The 15,576-nt window shown below is 41.4% G+C and overlaps 1 long non-coding RNA gene across 1 annotated transcript in view; it reads right to left on the bottom strand.

Moving 5' to 3' along the window:
• Nucleotides 1-604: 604 nt before the first annotated feature.
• Nucleotides 605-15,576, bottom strand: part of LOC143843031 (uncharacterized) — a 39,858-nt gene continuing 24,886 nt past the window's right edge. Inside the window, exons 3-5 of the long non-coding RNA XR_013233433.1 lie at nt 12,239-12,411; nt 9,929-10,114; nt 605-1,747 (exon numbers count right to left, since the gene is read on the bottom strand). This is a non-coding gene — a long non-coding RNA (uncharacterized LOC143843031). The remainder of the gene's footprint in view (nt 1,748-9,928; nt 10,115-12,238; nt 12,412-15,576) is intronic.

Below are 15,576 nucleotides of genomic sequence, written 5' to 3' on the forward strand. Positions count from 1 at the left end.
ATGATTTTTTTCTTAACAAAAAAGGGGTATATTAGGAATAATTCAGTTTTTCTCAAATTATTTACAGGTCAATTGTGCTTTGATATTAATTTATTAAGGCAGGCTAACTTGTGGTACTATAGCATATGTTACTTTTGTATTAATTATCCCACTTTGCCTCAACACATTCTGGTTTCATCACATTTGTTTTTCATGCTGCCTCCCTCACAGAGATCCAGCCAGCATCCCAGTCTGCCTTCTGACACAGGTGGCAGCAGGCCACAAGCCAGGATTAAGCTAGCAAGCCCACATAGCAGTTAAGGCTAACATGAGGGGACAGAGCAATTTCAAACCATGGTTTCACATCCTGATTTGTGCTCATGTTTTACAGAGATTAGATGACCCAGGAGGTCCCTTCCAACTCTATTATTTTATAATTCCATGATTCTAGACATAATTCTGTAGGAGATTTCCCTGCATAGTTTCTTGAAAGAAGCATTGCTTAGTGACTTGGTTAATAGCAATGCAATAATTCAATTAAGATGATATTAATCAACAGACTGTCCTAAGAAGATGAATATGCATAAAATCACATTACAATTTGTAATTTAAAAGATTCTGGTAGGTCTCGTTTGGTATACATTTCCTAACCAATGCAAACCATTACAGCATATACCATTTATACTAATGATAAGTATAGGAAAGCATTAGTGTAGTAAAGGGCTAGTAAAATAAGTGAGCAAATTGTCCCAGCTGTATCCTGCATGGAGTGAGCTTTAGCTTTACTTCTGGGGTTCCATGCCTATCAGTCTCCATCACATTTTCCAGAATGCTGAACAGCAGAATTCAAGGCCTATGTTCAAGACCTTGCCCATGTTCCTGGTGCCTCTGTAAACCAGACTTTTTTCCACTGTCTCATGCATGTACACATGTAATTTGCACCCCTGTTTTGCAATTAAAAAAAAAAATCACAGAAAGTCCTGTCAAATTAACCTCATGTCTGCCCAGGAGCTTGTATTTTAGGTTTTTTGGGCACACAGAGAGAGCTAATTATCACACAGACAAAGGACAAAACTTTTTGGGCTTCTCATGAGGTTTGGTGGAAAGTTTTATTTTTTAAAAATCCCCATAATAGGATTTTGCAGTCAACATTTGCAGGTTATGTTGCGCCTATGTTCAAATTCTTGAATCAAGATCAGTATCTAGAACCAAAGCACACACAAACTGTGTTCTTTTTGAAAAACTCCTGCTGTCTGCCCACTCTGCCGTGAAACTAAATAGTGTAGGCGAGCTTGGCTTTGGCACATATACTTTATTGGAGAAGAGTTGATGGGCTTCTAACAAATGATGGTAATAATGAGTCAATAGCCCATCACTGATGGGGGAGGAAGTTCCCCTCTGCTCTCATTTACTCAGAAATTAGATATAACATGCTTTTCTTGCATCTTTACCTGCTCAAGACTCTGTGTTGCAGTATTCAGTTTAGCTACAATGATCCAGAAATGTACTCTGGGCATGAACCCCAGAGGCTGCAGTTGAGACATGGCCTACTCCTTACAGGAACTCTGCCTGCCAAGCCCCAAAGACCCCTTAAGGAGCAGATGGGATGTCAGATGCTGAGAGGTGCAAGGCCATTCTGAATTTAAAAAGTTAATATATATAGTGAGTTAAGGAAACAATGTCCCTGTTCAGTCCTGAGGATTCCCTTGTTCTGAGTGTTGTAACTTGAATTTCAGAAGTTTCTCTTTCCATTCTGTTCTTGAAATTCCTTAACAAAAGACAAGAAAAGAAAAATGGTTACTTTCAGGTCATCTGTTGAATGTCTTGGAAGGTCAAAGTGTTCTCCCACAGGTTTATCAGTCTTGTGGTTCCTGATGTCAGATTTGTGTCCATTTATCCTTTAGCATAGAGTTTGTCCTATTTGTCCTATGTAGAGAACGGAAGGGCATTGTTTGTATTTGATGGCATATACAATGTTAGAATATGAGCATGTGAATAAGACTTTGGTGGTATAATTGAAGTTGTTGGGTCCAGTGATTGTATTGTCTGGATGCATGTGACGGCAAAGAGCCATAATAGTTGCTGCTTAAAGTATAAGACTAGGATGTGGGAAATCCAGGTTGGAATCCCCACTTGTGCCATGGAAGCTTGCTGGGTGATCTTGGGCCAGTCTCATTACTCTCAGCCTAGCTCTGTCCTAGATAGCCTTAGATCTCAGAAGCTAAGCAGGGCCACTGGGGAGGTAGACAGTGACAAACCCCCTATGAATGTCTCTTGCCTTGAAAACCCTACAGGGTTGCCATAAGTCAGCTGTGATTTAACAGTGTTTGTGTGTGGGGTGGGGGGTGGGGAAGAATTCCATCACACTACTTGTGTTCTGAGCAAGGACCTGGAAGGGTTTCTCTTCTCGATTTTGAAGCCCAAGAGCTGACCATCCCAAGCATCTATAAGCCATTTTTGAGAGCTAGGAGTCTGCTTTTGTACTAACTTTAACACTAGCAAGAACATCACAAAATACTGATTGAAAGCTTCACCAGACTGGATGTTAAGAAACACACTATCCCCCCCAAAAAAAAGGTGTCCCCTTCTTCTATTGTTTCTTTTATTCTTGTAGTCCACCCTTCCCATGAGGCTCAGGATGAGTAGATCAAATTAATATATTATATTACATTAAAAACTAATTACAGTACCCCAGCACATCCATCAGAGTTGATTGAGCACTGAGGAAATTATCTGTTTTTGAGTACTATTATTATTTTATTTATTACCCGCCACTCCAGCAAGCTGGCTCACAGTGGGTTATATCATTAAAGCCCCACAATAAAATATTAAACCATCTCCATTTTAAAAACCATCCAATGACAGATAGAACCCTCCTTCTACAACCATCCGTTCAACTGGCTCTATTGGTTTGCTACTATACTGCTATACTATACTACACTTAAATACATTCTGTCACCATAAGGATGAGAAGGTCTTGAGACCAAGAAGTGAAATTAAAGGCAGGGGAACATGGAAAAATTAGGTAAGGGGGGATAGAAATTAATGAGAAACAGGCAGAAAAGAGGAAGAAAAATTAAGACAGGGAAAGGTTTTTTTTTACTTGCTGCAACAACTTAACTACTACTGAGCTGGGTGCAAGAAAAGGAAGGGAGAAAGGTTAGACTATTGAATAAAATGACCTGCAGGCTGGCAATTATGGTAGCAGTTATCAGTGTGCTGGCTTGGTTGTAAGACCTGTTAAGCAAGTTTGCTCCAATCATGGAGAAAGGGAAATGTAGCCAAACCTAGGGGCTTTTTGCACGGCTTCAAAATCGCACAATGGTTGCCAATTGGAAACGCTATTGATTTGCCTTAACGCACAACGTCATAGACAATCTGCAACACTCCTGAAACCGATCAGCAAAAAGCGCTTCGTTGTAGCGCTTTCAGGGGAATCCCAAAAAGTGGATTCACCCTCCGGAAAGCGCTACACTCTTGCAAACAATCTGTAACACTAGCGATAAAGACCTGTGCGTTACCATTGTTGCGGTTTCTTCAAAGTCCCTCCTCCTGAGCCTGTCCTCCAAACTTCTGGCGAAGCGATCGCCATTTTTTTTTCTCCGAGCGAGCGGGGATAAACGCACCAGCAAGCCTCTTTCTGTTTAGAGGCTTCCCTGGCTTCAGTCCTTTACCTTTAGTCACTAAGCACAAACCACATAAAAGCCCGTTTGCTGAAATAAAGTCCCTTTATTTTTTACACATTAATTCAGCCGAAAATCGGGCCCGTGAGAGGGGGGGGATTTTTTTTTATCACTCGAGGCAGCGTGGCAGCGATCATATGATCAAATGACAGCTCACATTAGGCAGCTGGATGGGTCTCTCCGTTGCAACGAATCTACCTAGATTTGTTGCTATGGGTCTGTTTTTTTTTTTTTAAACCTTTCTTAAAGGGAAAGGGGCTGTTTGGGAGCATGCTAACGGCTGCCCATTGGCTGCTTGACGGCCAGGGGCGGGACGAGCTTGGCAATAGCGCTTCCTTTCTAGCGATTTCTTCCGAGACCGGAAGCCTGTGGGAAACGCTAAAAAACGCAACTGATTCCACTACAAAGGCAGGTATGCATAACGACAAATTCCACTATTTTAAATGGCGATTTTTCATTCCGCAAACAATTTGCAACAAAGATCCCCGTGCGTAAAGGCCCCTAGAGTGCTTTCTGCGATGCTCAGACTTCCCTGCACCCCTAGAGGCTGCTGCTAGAACTGCATTTTAAAAAGAAAAAAGACATTTGACTGAATGCAGTATGTTGCTGGCTTCAAGCCCTCCCCCCCTTCAAGGGCCTTCCTGAAGCTGCACCCAGGGCAGAGCACACCTGGTGCCCTGCCCTTGGTATGCTGCTGCTTAGCTGTACTGGTGGAACTACTTCCTCTCATGCAGCTATGTAGCCATCTCCTTTAGATAGTGAGATTTAAGTCCTCCTTCCCCAAACAGAAAGGCTAAGACCAAAATGGGATTCTTAATTTGTTCTCTATTTTATATTGACATTTCGTGCCACTTAATGCAAACAAAGCATAACTCCATTCACTGGATAGATAAACGATTCAATAAGTTCTTGTCAGATAAGTTAAAATCCTTCCTGTTGTCATTATCTTAGACAAATCCAACCACTGTGTGCTTTTTCCTGAGTTGTGGTATTCATGGGCAAGTTTAAGAACAGCAATCAAAACCGAGGTTGTCATAAAAACGGTCACTGTTATCCAATGAAATGATTACCCACATTGTTTTTATAAAACAAGTATGAATTCTTAGAAGTCCATCTGCAGCTGAATTTTAGTGCAAGCATTATATCAGAAGGATAAAAATCTATTGTTATAATATGACCTCGTTGTCATGGAGCTCATCTTGGGCTGCAACCAGCACTTTCTCTCAGCTCTACTTCATAGGAGATTTACGAACATAAAATGGAGGAATGTTGCTTTGAGCTTGCACTGAAAGGTTTTGTGTGTTTTTATAAGAAGTATGGTACTCTTGACATTTGCAACATGATTGCTCTCTTTGTTGGGACTTTCAGACTACACTCGGTCCTAGGTTCCCCCAGAAAATTTGTGCTGCAGAGGAACAGAGTGTTTTGAAAGTATGCAGTTATTAGTTATTTTTGTGGATGAGGTCCAGGTCCAGAATCACAGCACTTTGAGGTTTAAAGGAGAGAATCTTTACTGCATGGCTATTTACATGGGTATTTATCATATTAATCCGCATCATTCCCCTTACTGAAGCAAAATCCAAAAGCTTAAAGAGTTACAAAGAAAACATTGCAAGCCTCTTGTGGCTAGGCTGCAGGCAGACTACATCTCACACAGCAGCAGATGCAGAGAGAGCAGAGCCTAATGGAGGATGTTGCTCCTCCTTGCTTCAGAGCACACACACATACTGATCTTCTTCCTGCAGAAGGATGCACTAGTGAGCACACAGGTACAATTCAGCTGCTAAAACAGCTTGACAACAGCCCTTCAAGGGTGACTTCATCAAATTACTTGCTGATTGCAATTCCAGCACTCTTTAATTATTTGAAAGGTTGTCACTTGGAGGAGAACAAGGAGCAATTCCTGTTGGCAGCAGAGTATAGTGCAGTAGTGGTTTTAAGCTACATGCAGAATGGTATCAGCTAGATATTAAGAACAAATATTTAACAGCCAGAGAAGTTCAGCAGTGGAGTCAGCTTTCTAAGGAAGTAGTGAGCTCTCCCTCACTAGCAGTCTTTAAACAATAGCTGGACAGATACTTATCATGGATGCTTTATGCTGATCCTGCATTAAGCAGGGGGGTTGGACTAGATGGCCTGTTTGGCCACTTCCAACTATTATGATTATATGATTCTATATGAAACAGCAAGTATTAGTACGTACATAATAATAGCAAATCATGTTATTGTCTTACTATGTTTGGATTTGGTCTAGGTGGTATGAGGTGAGGGCCAGGGGGAATCTCTGTTTGGGGGAATCTGATGGCTCTCAGCTGCTCTGGGCATATCTGGCATCCTCTGTTGTTCCCCAAATTAGAGGTCTCCAGAATTTAGTTGGGGAAATCAGCAATTTAATTGAAGATGTAGATAACTATGGGATCTTTAAGTTCTAAATAAACCAGTCTAGTGTAAATTGGAAAGTTGTTTTTATTTAAAAGAATTGAAAAGAAACAGAAATAAGCATGCAAAAAGTACATATATACAGAATTATCTAAGAGAAGTAGGGGTGAACAGGAATAGCATTTAGTGGAAAGTCTGGGGATAATAGTTACTGTCATTATGTGAAGAAGGAAGTATGTGGATTCAGCAAAATGGTCAGTACTTCATGGAGAAGAGAGAGACCTACATACAAATAGGGATGTGCATATTGGATCCAAGAACACACCTACAGAAGAGGAAGGCAGGCCCACATGTAAGTGGGGCTGTGCAGAAAGTCCCAGAAAACACCTACCGCTATGGCATAAGGTGCTTTATTTCATGGAACAAAATGCTACTTGAGGCAATGTTGACATATTTGCTCCCAAAACAATACCTTGTCCAAAGATGGAAAATAACTTTAGGAGACATGTGATGATATATCCTACGCTATAGGTGCAAATATTTCATCATGACACTATGATTACTGGACAAGAAAACTATTGAGTTTCTGAAAAGAGTTAGGAATTGTTAACTGAGGTGAGCAGATGTCTGTAAAGTGGGACTGAGAAATTGACAAGATTGGTTACCAATTCCTGAGAAACCTATTGTCCTAAATTACATATCTCCCCCTGGTGGGAAAGAACTCATTTGTGAGTCAGCCTCTGCATTGTTAGGCAGGGGGTTCTGGTCCCAGCATACACAGAACACTGACACCAGCAGAAGTTTTGGCATAAATCAGGCCACAGTTTTATTGTTATGCAAATGAGCATCGTCACCATGGGTGAATCCAAAACCACCCTTCTCCGTACTGCTGCCACCACAATTCCTTGGGAGGGGTAACCACCAGCAGGCCCACCCTTGTGGTCCAAGTGACACCCAGGTCAAGCTCCCCTTACCCATAAGGCCTGCTGGTCCCTGGGAAGGTGAAGTGCAGAGGAAACGCCACTTCTGTCAGCATCTATTGGTGCTCCCCACAGCCACCCTGCCATGCCTGGCAGCCATGTCCCTATTTGGGAAGATGCCACTGCCTGGCACATGCATAGCCTCATATGGAGGCCCCTGCATTTGGTAGGGCTCAGCACATGAGTGCAGGCTTCACTCCCAAGGATCTATCCCCAATATAACCACCAGCTATGACAAAACTACAAAAACAGCATATAATCATAAAGCAAATATACACCTCCATTACAGAATTAACAAATGGGAGGGAGGGAAATGCAAAGCGGCACGGCCAGAAGCAGCAAGCAAGAGGCCAGTCCTCTTTGCCAGTCCTCCTTTCAAAGCCAGACAGGGCTCTCGCACCAGCCTCAAACCATGCAGCCTCTCACCTGCCACAGTATCTCATTCCCACCCAGCCCTGGCTTGGTAGGAACAAGCAGTTCACCTTCTGCCAGGGTCCCCCGCCTTCACAATGGTGGCCGCACATCTATAGTGCAGGCTGTACTTCTCACAAGTTCTAAACTGATCATCCAGATGTGCCCTGTAGGCTGGCTGGCATCTGGCTGGCATCCATGTTTGTGCCCTGTTTGAGACAGACTGTGCATTTTGAACTCAAGATATAGCTGAAATCTATTTCCGTGTCAATGTTTAACAGACAGTGTGCTGCAAATTAATATTTAGTGTAATATTAAAACAAGGGTATTTATGGGATATTAAAGGAAGAGTCTCAGTATGAGGAGGGGTCTGACTGCTAAAAACATTTGCATTAATTTTAATATTATGTCTTGCAAAAAGGACCTTAACAGAAAATCTATTAAAAGAAAACCTTTACAAAATTTCCCCAGTTTGCTATAAACAAAAGCTGGGGAAATCCTGCCCTTAATCAAGCATGCTGGAGCTAATGCTCTGGGGCTTTCACAAAGTCTCTTTGTTGTACTGAAACAAGGGACAGAAACCTTACAGCATTACTAGAGCTGCAGTTTCAATTTCAGACTAAAATTAGACATTTTTCCTGAAGAACCCTTAAAAGTTGCAAATGCTTATTTGTAAAGAACATTTCTAAACTACCTTTCCCAGCAGTAAGGCTCTCAACATCATGTGCAGGACTCAAATAGTTAAAAAGGTAAAGGTATCCCCTGTGCAAGCACCGAGTCATGTCTGACCCTTGGGGTGACGCCCTCTAGCGTTTTCATGGCAGACTCAATACGGGGTGGTTTGCCAGTGCCTTCCCCAGTCATTACCGTTTACCCCCCAGCAAGCTGGGTACTCATTTTACCGACCTCGGAAGGATGGAAGGCTGAGTCAACCTCAAGCCGGCTGCTGGGATTGAACTCCCAGCCTCATGGTCAGAGATTCAGACAGCACGTCACTGCCTTACCAATCTGCGCCACAAGAGGCTCTTCTTAAATAGTTAGACCACAAAAAATAATAGATCAAATTATTACCAACTAGTAAATAAGGGGAAGGATCACATATGAGTATCAGGATCTTTTGTTCATCATAATCGATCAATATACTATCAGATGGCAATAGGTGCCCCCAGGAAGACAAATAATGGGGGAGGGGAAGAGGGTGTAAATACATCCCTGGAAGAGGAGCTGGGACATAGAATAATCAACTGGAGAGTGAGGAAAAATTACAATTATACTTCTGACATACCTTCATTAAAAATCTGCCCATATTTTAAGAACTGGTACCAATTCTAGAGAGAGGAGAGAGGAGACGCCTGTCTGAATGGGGGAGGAAAGAATTGGGAAACTGTTAGGCCAATTTCTCTTTCAGAGTCAAGACCTAGAAGGAGAAGACTGAAGTATTTCTGGTTCCAGTAAGGTTGCTGGTTGTTGGAGCTGAGTGTCCATGTCTTACTGAACCCACAGATTTAATAAACCCCATGGCACTCAAGGGTGAGGATCCTTCCCACTGCCTTCCCCATCCCCAGTAATCCCTGTTGATTTCCAGAACACTCATACTTGTGAGCCTTGTGGACAAAATGTCAGAGGATATGAGGGGTCTGCAGAGTGTCATGTAAAATTACTTTTCCTGCTTCTTCTGCCAGCAGAGCTGCTGCTATTGTGGAGATGATTCTCCCTCCTCACTGCAGTACAACACCACCCACAGTGTTTTATGGTATTTGTCCATATGGCTAATCTAATGCCTCAGGTTTTTTTAAGGAGAGGGAGCTGAGGGAAGTCAGGAAAATTTGCATTTATGCCTTCTACTTGCATTTCATAGGACCAATCCTCAGGCATCAGGGCAGACTAAGCTGGTGCTGTCAGCACCTACTGGCTACAAAGGTACCTATTTCAGAGTTCTGTCATAATGAATTCTGAAAACACAAGAAATCAATCCAGTTTTATTTTCTTCCTATTGTACTTTGTCACAAGCAAACTGTTGCTGCTAGATGGTCCACACTGAATAGCTTCAGTGATATAATCAAAAGAAAAGTTGGAGGGCCCTAACCAAATTATGATAAACAAGCAATGAAACCCAGGAAAACCCCCACCTTTACAGCCAATTCTTCCTCACATGTTAACCAGGACAAGAAGATGGCAAGTTCTGACCTTTAGCATCCCTCCCACATTCTTCTGATAAAATAGGCTGTATTTCACAAATCACTCCAGTTAAAGTTTTATCAATTCCTTCTGAGTACTTTCAGAACAACTGGTTTAATGCACTCTGAATCAGCTTTGATTTTGCTTTGCATCAGTAACTGGCAAAGCAAAGAATGGCTTCCCGTCTGCAGTGACCAACTTGCTGGAGTATCATGCTAGACATTTAGAGAACTAAGGATTTATTGATCTCTAGTTTCTCAGAGGAGATAAGCATTTATACAGTGATTTAGAGTATTCAGAATATTTCGCATACCTTACCTCATTCTGATGCAAACAAGAGTCTTATGAGACTGGTCAATGTTATCCCCATATTGTTGACAGCTGCAGAAGTGAGAGAGTATGATTTATCTCAGTGGTCCTCAGGCTTTTAGAAGCGAAACTTGTTTCTAAACATTCTGTACTTTGGGGGTCTCACTTTCAAAGTAATCACAGGATATTTTCCCCCTATACCCAACATAAAACAGAGGAAGCATATGTCAGTTAACACAAAAACAGTATGTATTTTTCTAGGTTTAGCATTTACATTGTATAACTGAGCAACAGGCTGTATTTCTTGTTGATTTTTAAGAGAGAAACTCAAATGTGCCAACAAAATCCCCAGAGACCCCTCCCTCTCTTACTCATTTCCTCCTTTTCCCTCCTGGTCTTGCAACCCACTGTTAGATTCCAGCTTAGAACTCAGTAACCAGCAATTTCTCTAAAATAAACGGAAGGTTAGAGTAAGGTGCCCATTCATCCCGCATCTCACGGGACAATAACGCATTTTGAAGAAATGTCCCGCATCACGGGACTTTAAAAAAAGTCCCACCTGACCGCAGGCAGCCTCACAAGCCGTCCCCCCTGCCGCCAGCAGGGCCCGGCCCCCGAATCAGCGCCCTGTGTAACCAGCGGAGCCCAAGTGAGGATGCTGCAGCCCCCTCAGCGCCAATGAGAGGGAAGGGGGCACAGAGGGGGAACGGGGTTGGGAGAGGAAACAGGCCACTGCCACCCCACCCACCCCCCGCCACCACCGCCAAGCAGGAGCCGCCCCCTGCAGCCGCCCTCCCCACCACGCAGAAGCCGCAACAGCCCCCGTGCCCCCGCCAATGCTGCCTCCCACCGCTGCCGCCACCACCATCACATGCAGACATGGGCCACACTACACAAATTCAGTAAAACATTATCAATGCAAATCAACCCAAAATATAGAACAGCCCCTCAACAGGTCCTAAAAGATCTTATCCACATGTACTAAGTTGCCTAAGCTTCAGATGCCCTCTGATCCATAACTGCATTTATGGTATTTAAAGTCTACCTTTCCCACTGAAATTCAAAGCAGATTACACAGTGTAAATCAATTTCCATACAAAGATACATCCAATAAGCATCGTATACACTGAAACAAATGAAATCAGAAGACATCTAATGAATGATATACCAGGACTAGGATTATTGAGATCTAAATGAGCATAGCATATTTGGCATGATAGTAAGGGTGGACATAATGAAGAAAAATGGTGGTACATCAGCAGAAAACAATGAAGCAACAACATGGCCATACATGGAGCAAATTCATATAATCAATAATTCAGTTCAATTTTTTAAAGTGAGTTTCTGAACTATTCTGCTAAATTGTAGATCTATTACATTTGCAGAAATACACCCCTATACAGTTCTGTTTTATTATTTGTTGAACCTGGAGAAAATGTCCGCTTTGGGGGGGGGGGTAAGATTGTGTGGTTTATACCCTGCTGAGGTCTCTCCCCTCCCCAGACTCCACCTTCAGATCTCCAGGAATTTCCCAAGTTGGAGTTCACAACCCTAAGAGGAAGCTGTTTGAGGAAGTCTTTTTGGGTAGTTTTACATAATCTCACTAATACTTCTTACATTTCCTGGTCCTTTCTATTCTGTTTTTTTCATAACCTCATATATAAATGGCTGCCTAGTGAAGACCCTCATTGCACCTGGCAAAGAGAACTACAAAAATGTATACTGGGATTAAATCTTGTTAATATTTAAGGTTTCTCTGGATTCTTGTTTATTTTTGCTGCCCAAGGAATTCATGATAGAGGTCAGATTCAAACCAAAGATGTTCTGATTCATAGCTCAACAGGTTTTTTTTAACCAGTACCAGATAATATGAGAAAGTTATGAGATGATTCAGAGAATTATATATTTTTAATTAGGCTTTTTGGGGATCAGAAATTATGCACAAAAACATTTTTCTTAGTCACTTTGTAAAGGATTGTATTTTTTCAAGCTTTAGAAGATATCTCATTTGTGATGATGACCCTTTTTACTTTATAAAAAGCAAAGAAATTAGGCGAGGCTTTTTGTGTGTGCTACTTTTAGATGCTCTGTGAATCCCCACAGGTCTTCGTAGATTGCTTACTAAAATAACTTTTGGTATTTCCTGCATCTGCTTGATCACATCACATAGCATTATATATTTTCAAATTACTGTAAAGTAAGTGCTATCAAGTTGTTTCTAATTTGTGGCAACCCTTTTATGAATTAGTAACCTCCAAAATGTCTTTTCATTAACAACCTTGCTCAGTTTTTACAAACTGAGGGCTGTGGCTTCCTTACCTCAATCCATCTCATTTGGAGTATTCTTTCTTTCTTTCTTTCTTTCTTTCTTTCTTTCTTTCTTTCTTTGTTTCTTTCTTTCTTTCTTTCTTTCTTTCTTTCCTTTCTTTCTTTCTTTTGAATCCTTCAAATTTTTCGAGCAGAGTTGCCTTTTCCAGTGACTCTTGTCTTCTCTTAATGTGATCAAAGAACGATAGCCTCAGTTTAGTCATTTTAGCCTCTAGGGAAAGTTCAGGCATGATTTGATCAAGAATTCACTAATTTATCTTTTTGATAGTCCACAATATCCATAAAACTCTCCTCCAACACCACATTACAAATGAATCAACTCTTCCTGTCAGTTTGTCCAAGTTTTACATCTATACAGAGTAATGGTAAGCATTATGGTAAGGATTATCTCTATCTTGGTCACCTGCAGCACAACTTCACATTTAAGGATCTCCTCTAGCTCCTTCATGGCTGCCCTTCCAAGTGGCAATCTCTGAATTCTTGGTTACAGTCTCCCTTTGGATTGATGACTGGGCCAAGGAAAATAAAATATTTAAACAGTTTCAGTTCTTCCCATTAACATTAAGTTGTTTATTCCTTAATAGTCATTATTTTTGTCTTCTTGATGTTCTGGCCAAATTGTTCATTTCTAATAAAAGAGGGTCAAAGCTTTCTGATACAACCCACTGTACTGGGTTTAAACTACACGAAGAATGATATCTGCTAGCTATCAGGGGATATTTTTTCACAGTCAAGAGTAGTTCAGCAGTGAAATCAACTGCCTAAGAAGGTGGTGAGCTTCCCCTCACTTCAAGCAGTAGCTGGACAGATATTTATCCTGGATGCTTTAGACTGATCCTGAATTGAGCAGGGGGTTGAACTAGATGACCTGTATAGCCCCTTCCAACTCTATGACTCTATGATTCTAATGATACCTTCTGCCCTGGGGTCTTAAATATTAATGAGTAGCCTCTGGTTTCTCAGTGATGAGAGAATATGACTCTGTGCTTGCTTATAGATACTCTTTTTAATCATTTCTTCCCATGTTATTGAACAGAGGCCTTACTTTGATGAACAGTTATCTTTTTCCTTCTCATTCTTTATTAAGATCCTACTCTTCACTACATATATCTTGAAAACATTGCCTTTGCACACACATCAATTTCAAATGTGCAGAATAAACTTTACGCACAAAGGAATGGTCAATGGGATGTTGTTATTGCTTGTCTTACCTTATCAGCATTCTGTGATTTAGATGGACATGTACATTAATGTACTATATATCCAGAGCAGTGATTTCCTTCCAACCATTCCTTGCTATATTCATTGCCTTTTAGTTTTCTTCTCAAACCAAACCAATAACATCTATTTGGACTGTCATATTTGTGCTTCTGCTGGAAATTATTGTAATACTATAGTATCATCTGGGGTCCTGCATATAGGAGTAAACTTATCTATTCAGATAGTCAGTCTGGTGGTTTTAATAACAGATTTCTTTATTCACACTTCAATAGAAAAGGCCTACAATCTACTAGACACAAAACAAAGCTAACAAGGGCAAAATATTAAGCAAATTCGCTCTTACTTATTACCAAAGACTAGGTGGAATGGGGCTTACATGGAATGGAGGGAATTTTACTGTTCATGCAGCCAAACAAAGTGGTAGTTGATGGATGGAACTGAGGATGAATGGACTAGTACAAAAACTGAAGTAGGAAAATATACTTTCCCAAAGTCTAAATTCAGTTCAGACCTTAAACATTTCCTAATATGTTTTCTTCATTTCTTTTCCATTTTTTTTCTTTTACTCAGTCACTCCTCAGTTTCTGTTGAAAATGAAAACAGAAGTTCCAAAATAATGTAAGAGATTGTGCTCATGAACTGGTCAGAAGGGGGAAGTTCCAAAACACTCCCAGACTTTTTTTCTCACAAGATTGACAGATGACGTTTCAGACACAGCAGATTGAGATTCCCCCAGAACTATGTTTCAACTCTTTCAGCAGAAAGGAAAAACAGATCTAGTAATTCTACATGAAAACTCTTTATATGATAGGCCTGAAAACTTAAAACAGCCCTAGTGACCTTGGTCTATGCCCATTGTTGCTTAGATTCCATAGCACAACTAACACAGCACAAGTGAGATGATACTTTGAATGAACGAAGCACTGTTTAGAACTCTGAGTTTGGAATTTTTTGCTGCCAAGCAAACTAAGTGTCAAGGCATCTGAGAATAGGAAATTTCATCCATGTAGCAATCCTTCAAAAGGAGATGGTCATGTAAAATTCATCTATGTTACCCCCAAATGTTCAAAAGAAGTATGGGGAATTGGCTGTGCAAGAAGGGAATAACTAGCGAAGAATGCTTTGCCGGTGTTCATTAGGTGATTACGCCCCTTGAGGAACCCAAGGCGGACAACAGATATGTAAAAATTAAGAATGTAGCTTTATTAAAGAATAAGACACAAGGCAAACACTAAGCAATTACACTAACATATGTATTCAGAGAGAAATAAGACAGGAAATGGCTAGGTTTGAGGGAAAGGGGGCAACAAGGGTTATACAATTACCGATCTAGGTGTGTGGTGCAAAGATATAGTCATAGCAACATGCATGAGCCAGCATCCGAGTTGGGCATCTGGTGGGGATCCATTCCAGGGAGACTGGTCACCAGAGAGGTTCTTGGGGAGTCCAAATGAAGGGGTTTTATACCCTTCTTCTAGCTAGGTATGTGGTAAAAAGTCATGTAGGCTGCAGTGGACTTTAAACAAAAGGTGTGGATGCCCTTTTGATCATGATGACAAAAGGATCTGATTGATTTAGGATGGCAAAAATCAAGGGGATCAAAGTGGGGACTCTGGGAAACTTTGGACCTGGTTGATATACAATGGGCATTTTCGTACCCTTTAAATGTACTGAAATGCTTACCATATGTAGTCGTTATATTCCGGCCACTCCATATGACATTGCCAACATCCAGCATCTGAGCAGTAACTGGCCAGCTACATCCTTCATTTTAAAGCGCTAATTGGGGAATCACATAACCTGGATTCACCAACCTATTTAGTGCTAGCTAAGGGAGAGCAACTGGCACAGGGAAGTTATGGAGGCTCAAAACGTACTAAAGGTTCCTGCCTCACCCTGCCCTCAGCCCACCTCCTTCTCCCTAGTTCTTGGGGACTGGGAACAAATCTCTCCCCTGCAATCTCTTCAGCCACCAATCCAGCCTGCCCTGCGATTTCACCAACCCCTGTGAATTGAGCTTGCCTAAGTAAACATCACCAAGCTGCTAATCACAGGGTCTGAAACAAAACAGCACTTCACTTTGGATCTGGCCAAGATCAGTCCTCCTC

This window comes from Paroedura picta, chromosome 1 (genome assembly GCF_049243985.1).
Source record: "Paroedura picta isolate Pp20150507F chromosome 1, Ppicta_v3.0, whole genome shotgun sequence".
Lineage (NCBI taxonomy): Eukaryota > Metazoa > Chordata > Lepidosauria > Squamata > Gekkonidae > Paroedura > Paroedura picta.